Source organism: Narcine bancroftii, chromosome 2 (genome assembly GCF_036971445.1).
Source record: "Narcine bancroftii isolate sNarBan1 chromosome 2, sNarBan1.hap1, whole genome shotgun sequence".
NCBI classification, from domain to species: Eukaryota; Metazoa; Chordata; class Chondrichthyes; order Torpediniformes; family Narcinidae; genus Narcine; species Narcine bancroftii.
Genome location: NC_091470.1, coordinates 317,280,042 through 317,299,218, shown reverse-complemented (window position 1 = coordinate 317,299,218; position 19,177 = coordinate 317,280,042). Strand labels below are relative to the sequence as shown.

General features: G+C 39.9%; 1 protein-coding gene and 1 long non-coding RNA gene across 15 annotated transcripts in view; one reads left to right on the top strand and one right to left on the bottom strand.

The window, feature by feature from the left end:
* Nucleotides 1-19,177, top strand: part of dlgap1a (discs, large (Drosophila) homolog-associated protein 1a) — a 615,703-nt gene that overhangs the window by 309,588 nt on the left and 286,938 nt on the right. For 8 of the 14 annotated variants that reach the window (XM_069921771.1, XM_069921770.1, XM_069921772.1 and 5 more), the window contains one exon: nucleotides 2,362-2,411. The exons of the other annotated variants lie outside the window; for them this stretch is intronic. The gene's annotated coding sequence lies outside the window, so the exon portion shown is untranslated. The remainder of the gene's footprint in view (nucleotides 1-2,361; nucleotides 2,412-19,177) is intronic. 14 annotated transcript variants of the gene reach the window in all.
* On the bottom strand, nucleotides 6,974-8,875 carry LOC138752763 (uncharacterized). The gene is made up of 3 exons (XR_011350903.1): nucleotides 8,793-8,875; nucleotides 7,887-7,966; nucleotides 6,974-7,743 (listed from the first exon to the last, which is right to left on the bottom strand). It is a non-coding gene; the product is annotated as an uncharacterized lncRNA (long non-coding RNA).

Below are 19,177 nucleotides of genomic sequence, written 5' to 3'. Positions count from 1 at the left end.
AGAGCTTGAGTCACTTGGGACTATACTCATTGGAATTTAGAAGGGGGAATCTTGTAGGGACATATAAAATTATGAAAGCAATAGATCAGATAGAAGCAGGCAGCTCGTTTCCCCTGGGAGGCGAGACCAGAACTGGAGGACGTCTTCAACTTTGCAATAGTAGCAGCCTCAACCACCTTCTCTGGTAGCCCATTCCATACTCTCTTCACTCTCTGGGTAAAAATTATTCAAATGGTTGTTATTATCCTATTTATATCCAGGAAAAAAAAATTTACTTTCAGCTGCATAACATTGAAAAAAAAGTGTTGTGCAATTATGTTTCAAAGTTACTCATCTTTCTCAATTTCCCGCACTCTTTTGACAAATACATTTGCTCCTCTGTGCTCTCAACTCAGATGGTTCATATTTACCTCCTCAGTTATCAGCAGAAAATCTTCATCAACCTACCACTGTGAGGCGTTTTTCAGTTCCCACCTAGCAATTTTCTGTCAATAGGGGTGAAATTACTCCCATATATGCACGTGCATTAAAATGTTCAAGAAAGTAAGTGCTGGGAGAGCAGTTGAATACAAAAAGTATTGAACCTTTATGAGGGTGATATTATGTGGGGTTTGTGGACATTAATTTTGAATAATTCAGTCATTGGGTGGATGAGGAAAACCTGATGCCAAATTCTGTAAACTTATACACTGGAAGGACTTCCCTTGACGTAACATGATTTAAAAGCATTCGATATTTGTGACTTATCAGTTTTGTTATTAATGGTGGGAAACGTAGATTGATAATAATTTTATGTTTAGTGGGTGTCAAACTTTTAAAGAAAAAATGAATGAACCAAGTGGAGATTATCGAAATGCAAACAAATCACTTCTTAAAATCTAAGCCATTATACTTTCTATCCATACTGTTGCATTTTTGTTGATACAGGCTGTGTCTCTCTAATCTGCTGCTCTGTGGTCCGTCCATTTTGAGTCTGCCGCCATTAGTTTGTGGATCTGCCACCAGGATGGCACTGTTAGCAGCACTAATGCGCCAAAATCTGTTTAAACTGCAGCCAAGTGCTTTGATGATACAGTCCTGTTAATTTCTTGTACCAGAAGATGGTGCTAGAGCTAATAAGCATTAACCTGTATTATCAGAAACAAAATTGCAATGCTGATAAATGTTAATTGTTCTTCTATAATATTTAGTGTTTATATTTCTTCTGAATCATCACTTTCCTGATGTTTGAGTGGAATACTTCCATCCATATTTTATTAATTTATTTGTTCAAGAGAACCCTTGGATTAGCTTAAGAGTTGAATCTGCTTTCAAGTGTTTAGAAGTCCAAATAACATTATACTTAGCAGCTGAACATTTAGGCTACATCTGCACTTTCATGAATAAACTATGTATTTCCATTCAGATTATTATTGCAATTAACATTTAGATGACAGAAAATTTTAATTTAAAGGTGAGTATAATATTTCTGAGGCTCTGAGGCCCATTGTCTAAAAGGGCAAAAATCTCACCCCAAAAGACAGATACATTTGTTTCAAGGCTATTAGATGTCCATATACAGAATGCTGCAAAAATGCATTATTGATGAATTAACAAAATTACTAATGAATATTGCCATAATCAAATTTGAAATGAATCATTTTCATGGTGTGTAGAAATTAAATCTTTATTGAGAATGTTTTTGTCAATGAATATAATGATGCAAATGGCCTCAACATGAAACTGTTTAGCACAGACATTAATTGGTATTTATGCCAGGAAGTACGATAAGTTTTTTTAAAAATAGAGCTCCAAGAAGTACTCTGCCGATCAGGCAGCATTTGTTGGGGTGGACAGTTGATATTTTGGGTCAAAATTCTTTGGACTGAAAGGATCTTCACCCAGAAGCTGGACTATCCATTTCCTTCCACAGAAGCTGCCTGACCTGCTAGGTTCCTCCTGCAGCTCATATTGTATAGAACATAGAATATTACAGAACAGACCTTTCAGCCCAAAATGCTGTGCTGACCCATGGAAACCTACTCCACAACAAAGTAAACCTTCCTACCCTCACACTCTCTATTTTTGTTACATGCTTATTTGGTAAGGAAGTAAAATGTTTAACCATTGGGTAAGGGACATGACCTTGATTAATGAATCCCAAAGAATTCTAAAGAATATATACTGATATGTAACAGTCTGTTTGAATGTTTGAGAAACATAAGTGTCACAAGGTATAAAAGCTTTGATTTGTTAGCCATGAGCAGACTCTCTGGTCGGTAAGACAAGCTGTGTGTGGCAGAGCTTCTTGCTGTAAAGGGGTTCTCTTGCTTTGCAAAATGATTAAAAATCTGTTTGTGGTGCTGTATTCATATTTGGCAGGATCCCAAAACAGGAATCATGGATCAAGTTTGGGCTGAATAAGTGGCCAGGTTGGTTCCAGCATCTGCAGCCTCATCATGCGTGAAATGCAATCATACACAGAGTATCAGCAATACATTTTATTATCTTCATTCCCAGGAAATGTCATTTATTTACCTTTATGCTGTTAATTTGGAACAATGCCAATGGTGCACAGAAGCCAAATTAAATAAATTTAGTTGGCGTAGTGTTTAGTGCCACACCTTTAACAGCGCCAGCCCTCGGGACCTGTGTCAAATCACGCACTGTCCGTAAGGAGTTTGTATGTCCTCCCTGTGTCTGCATGGGTTTTCCCCAGGGGCTCTGGTTTCTTCCCACTGTTTGAATTAAACTGCAGATGTAGGTTAATTGGGTGTAAGTTGGATGGTACAGATTTGTGGGCCGAAATGGCCTGTTACTGCACGGTATGTCTAGAAACTGTGCATAGGTTAATGGGAGGGCAGAGTTTTAATCTAAAATCTGTTCTAATAAACTATTTATCTTATTAATGTTTTAGGTTTAATCCTTGCCAGACTTCAGGAAGTTGTTTGTGTATCATTCACTTCCCTCTTGGAGGTTGACATGATTAGTATTGTTCCACAATAACTTCCAGTATTGCACAGTTTGTTTACATGTACTTTTTTTCCACCATCAATAAGTGGTAATCTGCCTCACCCGCAGGAAAAGGAATCACAGGGCTGTATGTGATGTCATGTATGTAATCTGACAATAAACCTGAAATCCAAAATCTGAAAGCCAAGTGTGGTTCCCATCCTGATACAGGTTGAAGGGTCACATTCTAGAGCAGCTCAGACACACAGGGATAATCTGGCTAAATTCAAGTTCAAGTTTATTGTCACATGTACCAAGATCCAGTGACAAAGGTTGTTTCACAAGCAGGCCAGTTTAATGTTTTATATATAATACAACAATTGAGACACAAAATTTCAGTTACAGAGAGTGATCAGTTCTTATGGAACAAAGGCAGCATAGCTTTACAATTATGAGGTTCATTCATGAGTCTGATAAGGGCAGGAAAGAAACTGTCATGGAATCAGATGCTGCATAATTTCAGGCTCCTGAATCATCTTTCTGATGGGAGAGGGGGTGAAGAGAATGCGGTCAGGGTGGAATGAGTCTCAAGTGTTGGCTGCATTTTTGTGGCACCAGGAGTTGTAGGTGGAGCCCGTGGAAGGGAGGAGGGGGCAGTGTGTGTGAGGGCCTGAGTCATGTTCATGACCCCTGCAGTTCCTTGTAGCCTTTGGTGTTGAAGATGCAATGCCATGTAGTTATTCACCCTGACAGGATGCCTTCAGTGGTGCACCTGTAGAAGTTGGCAAGAGATGCTGGTGACGTGCCATATTTCGTGAGGTTTCTGAGAAAGTAGAGGTGTTGATGCTGTTTCTTAGTCATTGTCTTGACTTGAGTGAACCAGGAAAATTTACTGGAGATCTTTACCCTGAGGAACTTAAAAACTGCCTATTATCTCTAACTTATCACCACTGATGCAGACCGGGGAGTGAACTCCACCTTTCTTCTTGATGTTTATTACCAGCTCCTTGGTCTTGCTTTCATTAACATTGCTTCTTTCCTTTTCTCCCTTCTCATCATCTTCCTCCTTCTGTTCTATAACTGTTGGTTTTATAGCTAGTGACAAGTGTGGTGAAAAGAGCTACATGGTTAGCGGAGCGGTTAGCGCAACGCTGTTTCAGTGCCAGCGATCGGGACCAGGATTCAAATCCCATACTGTCCATAAGAAGTTTGTAGATTCTCCCTCTGTCTGCATGGGTTTCCCCCGGGTACTCACATTTCCTCCCACCCTTCAAAATGTACCAGGTACATTTTGTAGCCCAACTGGGTGTAGTACAATTGTAGCCCAATTGGGTAGCGCAGGCCTCATGGGCTGAAAGAGCATGTTAACATGCGGTGTGTCTAAATAAATAAATAAATATAATACGGCAGCCTGCTGTTTTCCAGCATCCTGCAAGCAAACTTGAATCCCGACAGCCACTCACTAATTACAGCAGGGTTTCTCTACAACTATCCAGGCACTGGGGTCGTTGTTTCAGCCTGCCGGTGGTCTGTACTCCCACATTTATAGTCATAGAACAGCTTTGACTCTATCTACATTGCCCATTTCACTTTGGTTACGTGCAAGAGTCATAAACCATTTTGTCAATGATTAGTTCCTGTCAGTTATTGTGACTCGAGTGTAGATGACACTGTGAACTGCCACATATTGGAGGCATGCTAAGGTCCAGTGAAATTACACGCAAAATGTCCCATCTATTGCCACAAACCTACTCGATACTGAGAGAGTGTAATTCATATTGCTGTACAAAGTCCTATGTCTTCAATCAATGTCACATGCACACATCCCTCTGCAGGCAGACATTAAGCTAGCACTGGAGGATCTACCCACAGTCATTAACAGATATCATACAGCGTATCCAGATAACGCCTCACCACCACCAGAGACTTCAACCAGGCCAGCAACAAAGATCCTAAACTACTACATGCGACCTCTTGCAACACTAGTGGGTCTTGAAGTCTGTCATGGACCAGAGGGCACTCGGTTTTCATTGGTGCAATTTATCTCCCAGTTCCCTGCAGATAGATCATATCCTTTTTTGTCCCCTCCTGCCCTCTTAGAGATTCTTATGTTATAACAGCGAATTTCTTCCATATTTTGAGGAAGGACAACAGAAAAAGAAAATATTTAATGCCAAGGAAAAGCCAGTGCCACAGTTACAAGATCTGCATGCACCCAAATGAATCATATTAAGGCATGGTGATGCCAAGCCTCAAACCCCAACAATGACTACAAAAGACAGATATAAACCAAATATAATCCCTCAATACAGAATACTTGATCCTCCTGTCATGTAACAGAAATCCAGGTGAGCAAAATAAGGTATGCTCAGGCATAAAAAGGCAAAATGAAATGGTTGCATCGTTAATTCAGTTGCAGTCTCTCTTCTCTGCCCAAAAGAGATTCAAACTTTTAATGGTGACCCACTTCAGCTCCAAGCATTCATGAGAAACTTTGAACAAAGTATTGAAAGTAAGAGTCAAAACTCATTGGATTATCTATATTGTTTGGAACAGTTCATGAGCAGACAACCACAAAAAATTGTAAAGAGTTGCAATCATATTGTCCCCGAACAAAAGATTCAAAAGGGCTAAGTTTTTATTAAAGGGTCTGTCTCACTGGCCTGGAGAGCTGCTGGCAACTCGAGTCTCCGCTGGTTGTGGCGACATCTCCGCGACATCTCCTGGAGACTAGCCGGGTCTCCGGGGAGTCGCCGGAAAATCGAACAGATTTCCGCGACGTCTCCATCAGACACGGCGACTAATGTTGTCCGCGACTGGGGAGATGTCTCCGTGATCTCTCCGCAGCGTTGCCGGGACCTCTCTCTGCAACCTCTCCGCGATGTCGCTGCCACCTGCTGGAGACCAAGGAGACTGAGGAGAGGTCACGGAGACGTCTCCCCAGTCACAGGCAACATTAGTCGCCGCGACTGATGGAGACGTCGACTTGGTGAGAATACAAACCATGTTTTGCTCGCCCGAGTTGCCGCGACTGATCAGTCGCGGCAGACGTGGCGATATCTCCACCAGTGAGATACTACCTTAAAGGACCATTTTGGCAACAAGCATAAATTTGTGACAGCTTATGCACAGAAGGCTCTTTCATAGTCACTGATAAAAGAGGATGATATGAAATTCTACAACCTTACACCCTCTTTCTAAGAAAATGTTGCAATGCCATGTCTGAGATCAACTACCTACAAGAGCTTGACATGTCTACTGATATGCAAATCATTTTAAATACATTATCTGACTGGATTAGAGAACTATGGAGGTTTACTTGTTGAATACCAGAACTACTTTTAAGGATTTGGTGGAATTCATTGAAGGGCAAGTGGACATTGTCACAGATCCAGTGTATGGAAATATCAAAGACACTTAAACTGTGAGCAAAGATGTTGAGAGATCCAAATTACACCCTCAACCAAAATTGGAAATAAAGTATATTTGCTACCACTGAGACAGGTGCAGATAAAAACATTGATAATTAAATAAGGAAAATTAGAGTTTGCCTGCTGTGAAGAAATCTTTGTTCTGTGAAGATATACATGCTTTGGAAATGTGTGAACAGTTGGAAAAGAGGCATAGTGAGAAAATCTCTTTTCTGAAGGAAAATGGAGTATATTTTGACCTTCTGTGTAAAGGACACATCAGCAAAAACTGCAAAAAGTGATTCAGCTGCGACATATGCAGTCTAAAGCATCCCAAAATGCTACACATCTTCCAGGAAAAGAAGAATCAAACAGCAACAAAAGAAACAGTGTTGTATTCTTGGTAGCTTAATCTTCAAGGAAGAAGGTCAAAAATTCTATTGAGAACTATAGTCAAGTTAAAATCATTCTTTAAATCAGCATTGTTTTGGGACTAGCGATCACTGGACTGGATAATAACAATTTTTGTAATCTCCCAGGCATATACACTCAGAAAACTGTGTGCTTGTGCATAAAGGAAACATCCCATTTCAAAATGACATTGAACCATGAACATATTTTTAAAAGGTTCGTTTACGTGAAATCAACTCTGGGATAGAGTTGCTGATTGGTTCAGATGTACCAAAAGTTATGGAGCCACTAGATATAATATGGAGTGTGGGAAACGGACCTTATGCTGTCAAAATTATGCTTGGTTGGATGATTAATAGACCATTAAGAGGAAGAAATGAGGTTCCGGACCACTCAGCTATAAGTGTTAACAAGATATTGATTGTTAAACTTGGAAGAGCTATGGGAGCAACAGTTCAAGACCAACTTTCCTGGCTGCCTCAGGGATGATCAAGAAAAGTTCAAAGGAAGACCACTTCTTGGATTTGGTGTCAAAATCTGCCAAACTGGTTAATGATCATTATTGAATTAGATTATCTTTAAAGAAAAGGGAAATATACATGCCTGATCATAAAGCTTTGTCGGACAACATACACTGAATTAAGGAGAAGATTAAAGAAAGATTCTTCCTTTCATTCAGACTACTCCAAATGCATGTCTGACATGATATTTAAAGGATATGCAGAACATGGTGGAATACAGAATAACAATGCATCTATTTGGAGTGACTTCATCTTTAAGTTATGCGAATGTTTCCCTTAGGAAGTGTGCTGATGAATATATGAAACAATTTAGCTTTCAAGCTATAAGCACCATCATGAATAACTTCTACGTGGATGAATGTCTCCCTTCTGCAGCTTCTTTATCATGAGTTGCAAAGCAATCTGTTTAAAGGGAGGCTTTCTACTTACCAAATGGATAAGTAACAGCCTCATGTGTTGGCTGCCATTATCTGAAAGAGAAAGGGGAAAAAGAAATGAAGAATTTGGACTTAGATCTTGACAACCTTCCCATGGAGAGGGTGTTAGGTGGACAAAGGTTTGTTCAGTGTGACATTTTTAAGTTCAAAATCATTTTGAAGTACTGATCTCTCACCAGGGGTATTCTGTCAACAGTCAGTTTGATATGATCCTCTACGAATATTGGCACCAGCAGTCCTGACTGTCTAGAAGATCCTGCAGGAAAAGGATTGGTTGGGATGACATGGTACCAGAATCCATTGTACAAAAATAGACATGTTGGATTTAGGATCTTTGTAAACTGGAAGACTTCAAGATTGACAGATCCTTCAAATCCACAAATTTTGGAACTGTGAAATCTGCTCAATTACATTATTTTGTTGATGCATGTGAAAACTGTTATGGAATTGTTAGTTATCTTTTCCTGCAATGATAACCAGGATCAGGTCCATTGTGGAATTGCAATGGGAAAGGCCAGAGTGGTTCCATTAAAACCAGCCACTATCCCTCAAATTGAGTTAATGGCTGCTACTATGAAGAGCAGAATGAACACAAGGATGAAAAGAGAATTGCAGGTAAAACTAACAGACTCTATATTTTAGACTGACTGTGCTCAAATTCATCAACAATAAAACCACAAGGTTCGAACTTTTGAGAATAACAGTCACTGAAATTGATAAAGTCTCATGTCCAGTACAATGGAGATATGTTAACGCAGTTAACAATCCTGCCAACCTGGCTCATCGAGGTTTGAAAGTCCAGTCTTTTCTGAGGAAAGAAATATGGGTGTCTGGTCCTCTGTTTCATCCACAGCTTCGGGAAGAGTGGCTTCAAAATCCTGATAAGTTAGAAGAAATTTTACCAGAAAACCCTGAAATCGGAGTATGACTGTAAATGCTGTTCAGATAATGTCTGAACAAGTGGATCCAGTTACCCACTTAATCCATTACTTCTCATCCTGGAATTGTTTGAAAAGGCCAACAACATGAATGCTCAGACTTAAAGGACAGCTTCTGTATCGTAGCAGAAAGAGAAAACATACCAGCGGTGTTCTTGCTCAGCCTCATCTTGATAACATGCATCAAAGGGATCTATCACAAAAGGAGAAAGGAAATCTTGAGACTCAAGAGAACAGTGGTCTCACTGTGAAGAGCTGGTTAATGCTGAGAAGGAGATAATCTGCTTTTGCCAGAGGAAGAGATTTGCAGATGAAATTTCAAAAGCTACATTCATAAACTCAACCCCATTCTGGAGAATGGTGTATTAACATTTGTGGGGTGGGGGTGGGGGGCATGACTTAACGGAGCAGCGATGCCAGAAGAAATAAAATCCTGTCATACTGGCCAAGGATTTTTACATCTCTGATTTGATTCTTTGGCATATTCACAAAGAGGTGGGCCAGTGGTCGCAACCATATGTTATCCAATCTACGCCAAAAATATTGGATTCCTGGTGCCACTGGGTCAATCAGAAGAATATATGTCAAAATGCCTTGTTTGTCAGCATGTAAATACTTCTCCTCAATAGTCATCCAATCACTAAGGCTTCAACATATCCAAATGATCTTGAGGCACTTACCCCAAAACACCTTTTGCTCCTCAAAACTAAGCCTTTGATGCCACCAGGGCAGTTCCAGAAGGAACTGCAGGTGGAAGCAAATGCAATTCATAATGGATTTGATCTGGAGTGATTAAAAACAGCCTAAGATCAGGCACAATTTCACGCCTAGAGATGTTGTGATCATCGTGGACAATTCTGCAGCTCATATTCCTGGTTGAAGGGGAAGATTGTTAATATCATTCAGGACAAAAGAGGACTTGTAGGTCAAGTTCAGATCAAGACTAAAACCAGCTTTCTGAACAGACTGATTACCAATATCTTTCTTTTACAAGAGGCAAAAAGTTTAGATAATTGACATAATTTCTTTTCAAATTTAACCAATATACTATTATGTACTATGAGTTTTTTTTAATTTATGATGTTAATTAATATTTTTAAAAATAATAATTAGGGGCTGGTATTGTAGGGTTAAAATGTGTTTCATGCTCACCACTTGTCTGTGGTTTGTTTAACATAGTTTTATGTTGTCTCCTAGCAACATCTTTGCTTCAGGGTCATAACTAGTTTTCACTGCCTGCTAGGAAGATAAGGGTGGTTTAGTTTCTTTTGATTGACAGTATAGAAGGTCATAGAATCTTCCAACATTTTCTATTGACTGTCTAACAATGTAATAAAATTTAGCAACTTATAATAACATTAACTATGTTTAATATCATTTAATAAACTTTGGAAGACTCAACATAATTTTAGTATGAATTTGTTTGAATGAGTCATGGACAACAAGATTCTTTTATCATCCAAATGACTATAATGGAAAGTAGTCGCTATCTCTGCCACCACCTGTTGTAGCCACAAGAAACATCTTTAAGAGACGCAGATTTTTAAAGTTGCACAGGCTCACATAAAATATTGCTAGTCACTCATGTTGGACCACTGCTGAGAAATAAACCCATTATACACCAAGTTTCAAACTGTTGATTGTTGCAACAATGCACATGAATTCCAGCATGAAGTTAGCATGTGACCTGCATCAGAAGCAAGAAGCCATGTTCTTTCCAGCTATCAATTTCAGCATTTTCCCTCCAAACTGTAAACTTTGTTCCTTTTCTCTTCCCTGTTGCTCCCATTATTTATTCTGTTCTGGATGAAGCTATTAATGTTCTTTTTCCACAATAAGTGAGTCAGAATTAAATCTCATTCCCATCTTATTTTCAAAAGACACTTATTTTTAGAAAAAAAAGTCTCCTCCAGTCCTGGGATTGCTTTTCAGCTGGTTAAAAGTCATAGCATTTGAAATCCATTTATTTATTTATTTTAGTCCTGACATGGCATTCATTTTCTCTTTCAATATTTGTATCAGTTTCATCATATAAATGTTACATAGATACTTAACACCAAAATAGAATATAAACAAATCTTATAAAATAATACAGATGGTATTGTAACCTTCTTCTTTGGCTTGGCTTCGCGGACGAAGATTTATGGAGGGGGTAAATGACCACGTCAGCTGCAGGCTCGTTTGTGGCTGACAAGTCCGATGCGGGACAGGCAGACACGGTTGCAGCGGTTGCAGGGGAAAATTGGTTGGTTGGGGTTGGGTGTTGGATTTTTCCTCCTTTGTCTTTTGTCAGTGAGGTGGGCTCTGCGGTCTTCTTCAAAAGAGGTTGCTGCCCGCCGAACTGTGAGGCGCCAAGATGCACGGTTTGAGGCGATATCAGCCCACTGGCGGTGGTCAATGTGGCAGGCACCAAGAGATTTCTTTAGGCACTCCTTGTACCTCTTCTTTGGTGCACCTCTGTCATGGTGGCCAGTGGAGAGCTCGCCATATAACATGATCTTGGGAAGGCGATGGTCCTCCATTCTGGAGACGTGACCCACCCAGCGCAGCTGGATCTTCAGTAGCGTGGACTTGATGCTGTCGGCCTCTGCCATCTCGAGTACTTCGACATTAGGGATGAAGGCGCTCCAATGAATGTTGAGGATGGAGCAGAGACAACACTGGTGGAAGCGTTCTAGGAGCCGTAGGTGATACCGGTAGAGGACCCATGATTCGGAGCCGAACAGGAGTGTGGGTATGACAACGGCTCTGTATACGCTTATCTTTGTGAGGTTTTTCAGTTGGTTGTTTTTCCAGACTCTTTTGTGTAGTCTTCCAAAGGCACTATTTGCCTTGGCGAGTCTGTTGTCTATCTCGTTGTCGATCCTTGCATCCGATGAAATGGTGCAGCTGAGATAGGTAAACTGGTTGACCGTTTTGAGTTTTGTGTGCCCGATGGAGATGTGGGGAGGCTGGTAGTCATGGTGGGGAACTGGCTGATGGAGGACCTCAGTTTTCTTCAGGCTGACTTCCAGGCTAAACATTTTGGCAGTTTCCGCAAAACAGGACGTCAAGCGCTGAAGAGCTGGCTCTGAATGGGCAACTAAAGCGGCATCGTCTGCAAAGAGTAGTTCACGGACAAGTTGCTCTTGTGTCTTGGTGTGAGCTTGCAGGCGCCTCAGATTGAAGAGACTGCCATCCGTGCGATACCGGATGTAAACAGCGTCTTCATTGTTGAGGTCTTTCATGGCTTGGTTCAGCATCATGCTGAAGAAGATTGAAAAGAGGGTTGGTGCAAGAACACAGCCTTGCTTCACACCATTGTTAATGGAGAAGGGTTCAGAGAGCTCATTGCTGTATCTGACCCGACCGTAACCTACGTTACATTAAAAGAAGTGAGGAAAAAATACAATGAACTATTTTACTTATCTAACCCCATCCTAAAGAGGCTATTGGCTTAACACAAACAGACCACGACTGATAATTTTAAAAAATAAGATAACCAATCGGGTCATAAACCAGAAAATAGCTAATCTTACAAATTTTGAAAAAAATTGAGAAAAGAACCCCATAAGGAAACAAAGTTAAGATTCATTTTAGTAGTTGAGCATCTAATTTTTTCCAAGGTCAGACATGCCATCATATTGAACAACTATTGAGTATGAGTGGGAGGGACAGCATCAACATGGCCCTTCTAGCGATCAGGGAAGCAAGGGCAACTACATGGGATTGTGAAGCATTCAGTATCAGACCTGTTAGCCCACCTATTCCAAAAAGAGAGAGAAAAGGATTTGGAGTCAAATTAGTATTACAAACTAACGTCAAGGAATGTTCCAAAAATTGGAAAGAGGAGGATAGAACAAGAATATATGATACAGTGTATCTTCTTCAGCTACACATTTGTCACATTTAGAAGAGGGTTTAGAATAAAATTATGCCAATTGTACTTTGGAATAGTGGGCCCAGTGTACTACCTTAAACTGTATTAGTGAGAGGATGAATGGATTCACTTCAAAATAGAATTCCTTGTAGTTTCAGAAAACAGCTGTTGAAACTCCTGTTCCCATTTTTAAAAAATTCTGTCTAGCGAACAATCCTTAGAATTTAGAAGTAATTCATAAAGGCCAGATACCACCCCTTTATAATTAGGTTGAAAATTATAAATAACCCTATCATATTAGATTCCAGGTTTTCAGGGATCTTCAAAATTTAAGAATTCAATAAAGTCCTAACCTGTAAATAACAAAGAAGTGGTGTCCAGGTATTGTAAATTTGGTGGATAATTATTTAAAAGAGGCAAAATTTTGGTCAGTTAAAAATATCTGAAAGAGATTGGATACCTAAATTTGACCAATGTTGGAAACTGATTTCTTGAACCAATGGTAAAAAAAATTACCTAAAATAGGACTAATTAATAAGAATCTATGGTACCCAAAATGTTTCCTAAATTGAAACCAGATTCTCAATATATGTCTAACAACAAAATTATGAGTTAGTTTGGAGGCCAGAAGAGGTAAAGGTGCTTCAAGTATCAAAAGACTTTTGGTAAATTTAATTCCTAAAGTATTCCATCTTGAAAGACCTAAACTTTCCTGGTGATGAATCCAAAAATTAATTTATCTAATATTAGCTGCCCAATAATAAAACCTGAAGTTAGATAATGCTAAGCCCCCATTCTTTTTAGTATTTTGAAGGAAAAATTTTTTGAGGCTGGGGCACTTTTTTCCCCCAAATAAAGGAAGTTATGATAAAATCCAAAGAATAAAAAAGTGATTTGTGAACAAAAAAAAGACACAACTTGAAAAAAATTAGGAAGAATATTGATCTTGACAAAATTAATATGACCAATTAATGACATCGAAAGAGGGGACCACCATGCCAAGGGTTTCTTAACATGACTCATTAAGGTAAAAAACAATTTCTTAAAGCAAATTATTGAATTTCTTAGTAATCTTTGGCTTGGCTTCGCGGACGAAGATTTATGGAGGGGGTAAAAAGTCCACGTCAGCTGCAGGCTCGTTTGTGGCTGACAAGTCCGATGCGGGACAGGCAGACACGATTGCAGCGGTTTCAGGGGAAAATTGGTTGGTTGGGGTTGGGTGTTGGGTTTTTCCTCCTTTGCCTTTTGTCAGTGAGGTGGGCTCTGCGGTCTTCTTCAAAGGAGGTTGCTGCCCGCCAAACTGTGAGGCGCCAAGATGCACGGTTTGAGGCGATATCAGCCCACTGGCGGTGGTCAATGTGGCAGGCACCAAGAGATTTCTTTAGGCAGTCCTTGTACCTTTTCTTTGGTGCACCTCTGTCACGGTGGCCAGTGGAGAGCTCGCCATATAACACGATCTTGGGAAGGCGATGGTCCTCCATTCTGGAGACGTGACCCATCCAGCGCAGCTGGATCTTCAGCAGCGTGGACTCGATGTTGAATAGTGATATCGATATTAGTTAAACTGATTTTTATTTAGCTATTTTAAATGGAATAGAGGAATCTAAAGAGCAGGAAGAACCCAAAATGAACTGCCCACTCTTTTGTAAATTCAATTTATATCCTGAAAATTTCCCAAATTGATGAAGAAGAGATAAATAGATGAAAGCAATTGGTCAGGATTCGATATATACAACAAAAAATAATTTGCATGGAGAGACACCTTCTGAACACTTCCTGCTCTTGTGATCCCTGAAATATCAGCCGACTGCTGAAAAGCCACAGCTAGAAGTTCTAAAGCCAAATTAAATAGTAATGGACTTAAAGGATGTCCCTGTCTGGTACCGCAATACAATTTAGATTTAATTAAGTTAGCAAAGATTGAAGCTGTAAGAGATAAATATAGCAGTTTAATCCAATTTATGAATTGAGGACCAAAATTGAATTTCTCCAATACACTGAATAAATATTCCCATTCAACTCTATCAAAAGCTTTTACAGTGCCAAAGGAAATAACACATTTAGAGGACGGAACTAGGGGAGAGTAAAGAACATTAAATTGTAAGTAACATCCTTTAATAAGCCTAGTTTGATCTTCAGATGATTAAAGGTATGATATTCTCTAATCTATGAGCTAAAATCTTACAGTATCTTCATATCAATATTTAAGAGGGAAATTGGTCAGTAGGAGGAACAATCTAGTGGGTCTTTACACTTTTTAGCAATAAGAGAAACTGAGGCTTAAAAGTTTATGGCAACTTCCCAGTAACTAAGGATTGAGTAAAAACAGAATGTAAATGAGGGATCAATAAATGGGAAAATGATTTATAAAAGTCTGCTGAGAAGCCATCAGGACCAGGGACCTTACTGGACTGCAAAGTGTTCATAGCTACTGCAATCTCCTGCTCAAGATTCCTCCTTTAATTTATTCTCTGAAGAAATAAAAGGAATAATCAGATTATCCAAGAATTGAAAGAATTTTGATCTTTAATCAAATCTGAACTGTACAACTTAGAATAAAATTGAGAAAAATTATTGTTTATTTCAACATAATCTTACCATAATTTTTACAATCTCAGTGATAAGCCGTTTATCTGGAGATGATTTTTAATTTGGCTAGCCAAAAGTTTCCCTGCCTAATTACCATGCACATAAAACTTGGATTTACTCTCTAAAACTTGTCTCAGTTTAGGGTAAGGAGCGAGTCATGTTTAGTTTTAAGTTCGACCCTTCTTTTGAAAAACTCAGGTTTCGGAGTTATAGAATATTGTTGATCAATACACTTCAAAAGATTGGCCAAGACATCTCTCTCAATATTAGCCTTTTTAATGTTAGCCAAAAATGAAATTATATGACCTCTGATTATCAGCTTTAAAAGCATCCCAAATTACTAAAACGGAAACCACTGGCAAGGAGTTTATACTTTAAAAAAAGGAAATATGATCTTTCATAAATTTCAAAAAAAATCAGGGTCCAATAATAAAAAGGGTATTCATCTGTCATTGTTTAGAAATTCTAGGTAAATCTGGGATATTAATAAGGAATTAGTCAGGAATTAGTATACTTTTATAAGAACAAAAGTCCACAGAAGAAATTAATTGTTGGTCTATAAGAAAGAATCTATATGAGAATATGTATGGTGGACACTGGGAAAAATGGAGAATTCTTTATCATCAGTATGAAGAAATTTCCAAACATCAATAACCCCTGTAGCATAAAATATAGCACCCATTTTAAAACAAGCATTATCCGGTACCGCACGGATGGCAGTCTCTTCAATCTGAGGCGCCTGCAAGCTCACACCAAGACACAAGAGAAACTTGTCCATGAACTACTCTTTGCAGACGATGCCGCTTTAGTTGCCCATTCAGAGCCAGCTCTTCAGCGCTTGACGTCCTGCTTTGCGGAAACTGCCAAAATGTTTGGCCTGGAAGTCAGCCTGAAGAAAACTGAGGTCCTCCATCAGCCAGCTCCCCACCATGACTACCAGCCCCCCCCACATCTCCATCGGGCACACAAAACTCAAAACGGTCAACCAGTTTACCTATCTTGGCTGCACCATTTCATCAGATGCAAGGATCGACAATGAGATAGACAACAGACTCGCCAAGGCAAATAGCGCCTTTGGAAGACTACACAAAAGAGTCTGGAAAAACAACCAACTGAAAAACCTCACAAAGATAAGCGTATACAGAGCCGTTGTCATACCCACACTCCTGTTCGGCTCCGAATCATGGGTCCTCTACCGGCACCACCTACGGCTCCTAGAACGCTTCCACCAGCGTTGTCTCCGCTCCATCCTCAACATCCATTGGAGCGCTTACACCCCTAACGTCGAAGTACTCGAGATGGCAGAGGTCGACAGCATCGAGTCCATGCTGCTGAAGATCCAGCTGCGCTGGATGGGTCACGTCTCCAGAATGGAGGACGATCGCCTTCCCAAGATCGTGTTATATGGCGAGCTCTCCACTGGCCACCGTGACAGAGGTGCACCAAAGAAAAGGTACAAGGACTGCCTAAAGAAATCTCTTGGTGCCTGCCACATTGACCACCGCCAGTGGGCTGTTAACGCCTCAAACCGTGCATCTTGGCGCCTCACAGTTTGGCGGGCAGCAACCTCCTTTGAAGAAGACCGCAGAGCCCACCTCACTGACAAAAGGCAAAGGAGGAAAAACCCAACACCCAACCCCAACCCCAACCAACCAATTTTCCCTTGCAACCGCTGCAATCGTGTCTGCCTGTCCCGCATCGGACTTGTCAGCCACAAACGAGCCTGCAGCTGACGTGGACTTTTTACCCCCTCCATAAATCTTCGTCCGCGAAGCCAAGCCAAAGAAGATCTTTACATCCTGACCTCTCTAATCAGTTTTCCAGCTCAGTAATCTGTAAAGCTGCATGATGAATAATACAAGAGTGAATCAAGGTAAAAGTGAATGAATCTGCTCAAAAGGATGATTTTATTCAGAGATATTCCAGGACTATTTGTACATTTAAACCATTTTCAAAGAATCAAATACAAATTTTAAAAATTAGACAAGTTAAAAAAAAAGTGCAGTAGTTTCTTGAGATGTTACCAACTTTCAAGTGATTTTACCAAATGATTGCTCCTCTACTTAATGTCAACCCAATTTTTTTAACATAAGCAATTCTGAACATACTCATTGTACCAAGAATTGGCACTGATACTTTTAGGTTTCATATCTATTGACAGAGTTCATACATACATATAGGCTACCTCCACACCATTCTCAACATCTACTTGAGAGAATTCATCACCAACGTTAAAGAACTCAAACAGGCAGAGGATACCAGCATTAAGACCATGCTGTTGAAGACATAGCTACACTAGGCAGGGCATGTCTCTAGGATGGAAGATCATCATCTGCCCAAGATTGTGCTGTATGGTGAACTCTCCACTGGCCACAGTGACAGAGACCAGTGGTGCAAGGACTCTGAAGAAATCCCTTTTTGCCTGTCATATTGACCCTCGTCAGTGGTCTGCTCTAGCCACTGATCACATGGCCTGGCAACAGATTATTCACCAGTCTGTCTCCTCCAGGGAGAAATCATGCAGGGCTGGCCTTGAGGTCAAAAGGAGATGGAGAAAGAACTGCGACACAGCAGCACCAAACCTAGAACAGAATTTTCCTTGAAGCCGCTGTGGCCAGGCATGTCTGTCCCGCATCGGCCATCCCACGTTGGCCTAGTCAGCCACCAGCAAGCCTGCACCAGACTTGGAGAGCCCCCTTCTTAAATCTTCACTCACGACGATGGTGATGACATACATGGCAACATATACACCCTGAGATTCTTTTTCCTGTGGATGAGGCTCTATATATAAACAAATAAAGAAATGTAAACAAACTGTCTGCAATACAGGGAGAAAAAAAATCAATAAAGTATGAAAATAAGAGTCCTTAAATGAGTCCCTGATTGTTGTTGAGGAGTCTGATGGTGGAGGGATAGCAGCTGTTCCTGAACCTGATGGTGTGAGTCTTGTGGCCCTTCTTTCCTGATGGCAGCAGTGAGAACAGAGCATGTGCTGGGTCCTCGACAATTGCTGATGTTCTCAATGGAGGGGAGGGTTTTACCAGTGATGTCCTGGGCTGTGTCCACTACCTTTTGGAGGGGTTTACACTTATGGGTATTGGTGTCCCCAGACCAGACCATGATGAAGCTGGTCACCACACTTTCCACCACACATCTGTAGAAATTTTCCAGGGTTTCTGATGTCATACTAACTCTCTGCAATCTCTTGAGGATTTAAAGGAGCTAATGTGCTTTCTTCACAATGCCATTAGTGTGTGGGGTCCAGGAAAGATCCTCCAAGATCATGTCTTCTAAGAACTTAAATTTACTAAACCTCTCCACATTTTCTCCATTTTGTTCAGTTTCTTTTGCAATCCACAAAATAAATGTGTTGTGTTTCTTTTAATCTATCAGTGAAAGGTGATTGTGTTGAGGTATTAAAGGGAAGCAACAGAGCAACTGGTTAGAGAATCCAGGGTTAAAATTAATCATCTCAAAAACAAATTGAATATGCAGAAACAGTAGAACTTTGTAACTCACTTCTGCGAATGTAATTGATGCTAAATCCATTATTATCTTTTAATCTGTATTTAACAATGTGTTTATAAGTACAGGAATCAAGAAATATGAGGAATGACTGGGGATGTATGTGTATCAGCCATGATCCTATCTACTGATAGAATGGGCTCAAGAGGCTGAATTGGAGGAAATACATTTGTTATCTCTCATCATTTAGAAGATTACATTTAAATTTACTACCAGTTATTGATGTCTTCTGTATCAAACATTTCAATAAGTGAGGTTTGTTTTTACATATATATATATATATATATATATATATAAAGCACACTGCTACCCAATTATAATATTACTTGTACCTTCATGATTTTGAAACTGTCATTTTGAATCATAGAATGAATTATAACAAAAGAAGAAGGAATTCATCTCATTAAATCTGTCGTGGTTCTGGGCAGAAGATATCCAAATTCCATTCCCTTGCTGTTTCCCAGGATGCAGTAGATGGTTCTCTCTTCAATGCCATTCTATTTCCTTTTAAAAGACTGGATAGATTTGATTTCTAGCAGGCCGAGTGGTCCAGATC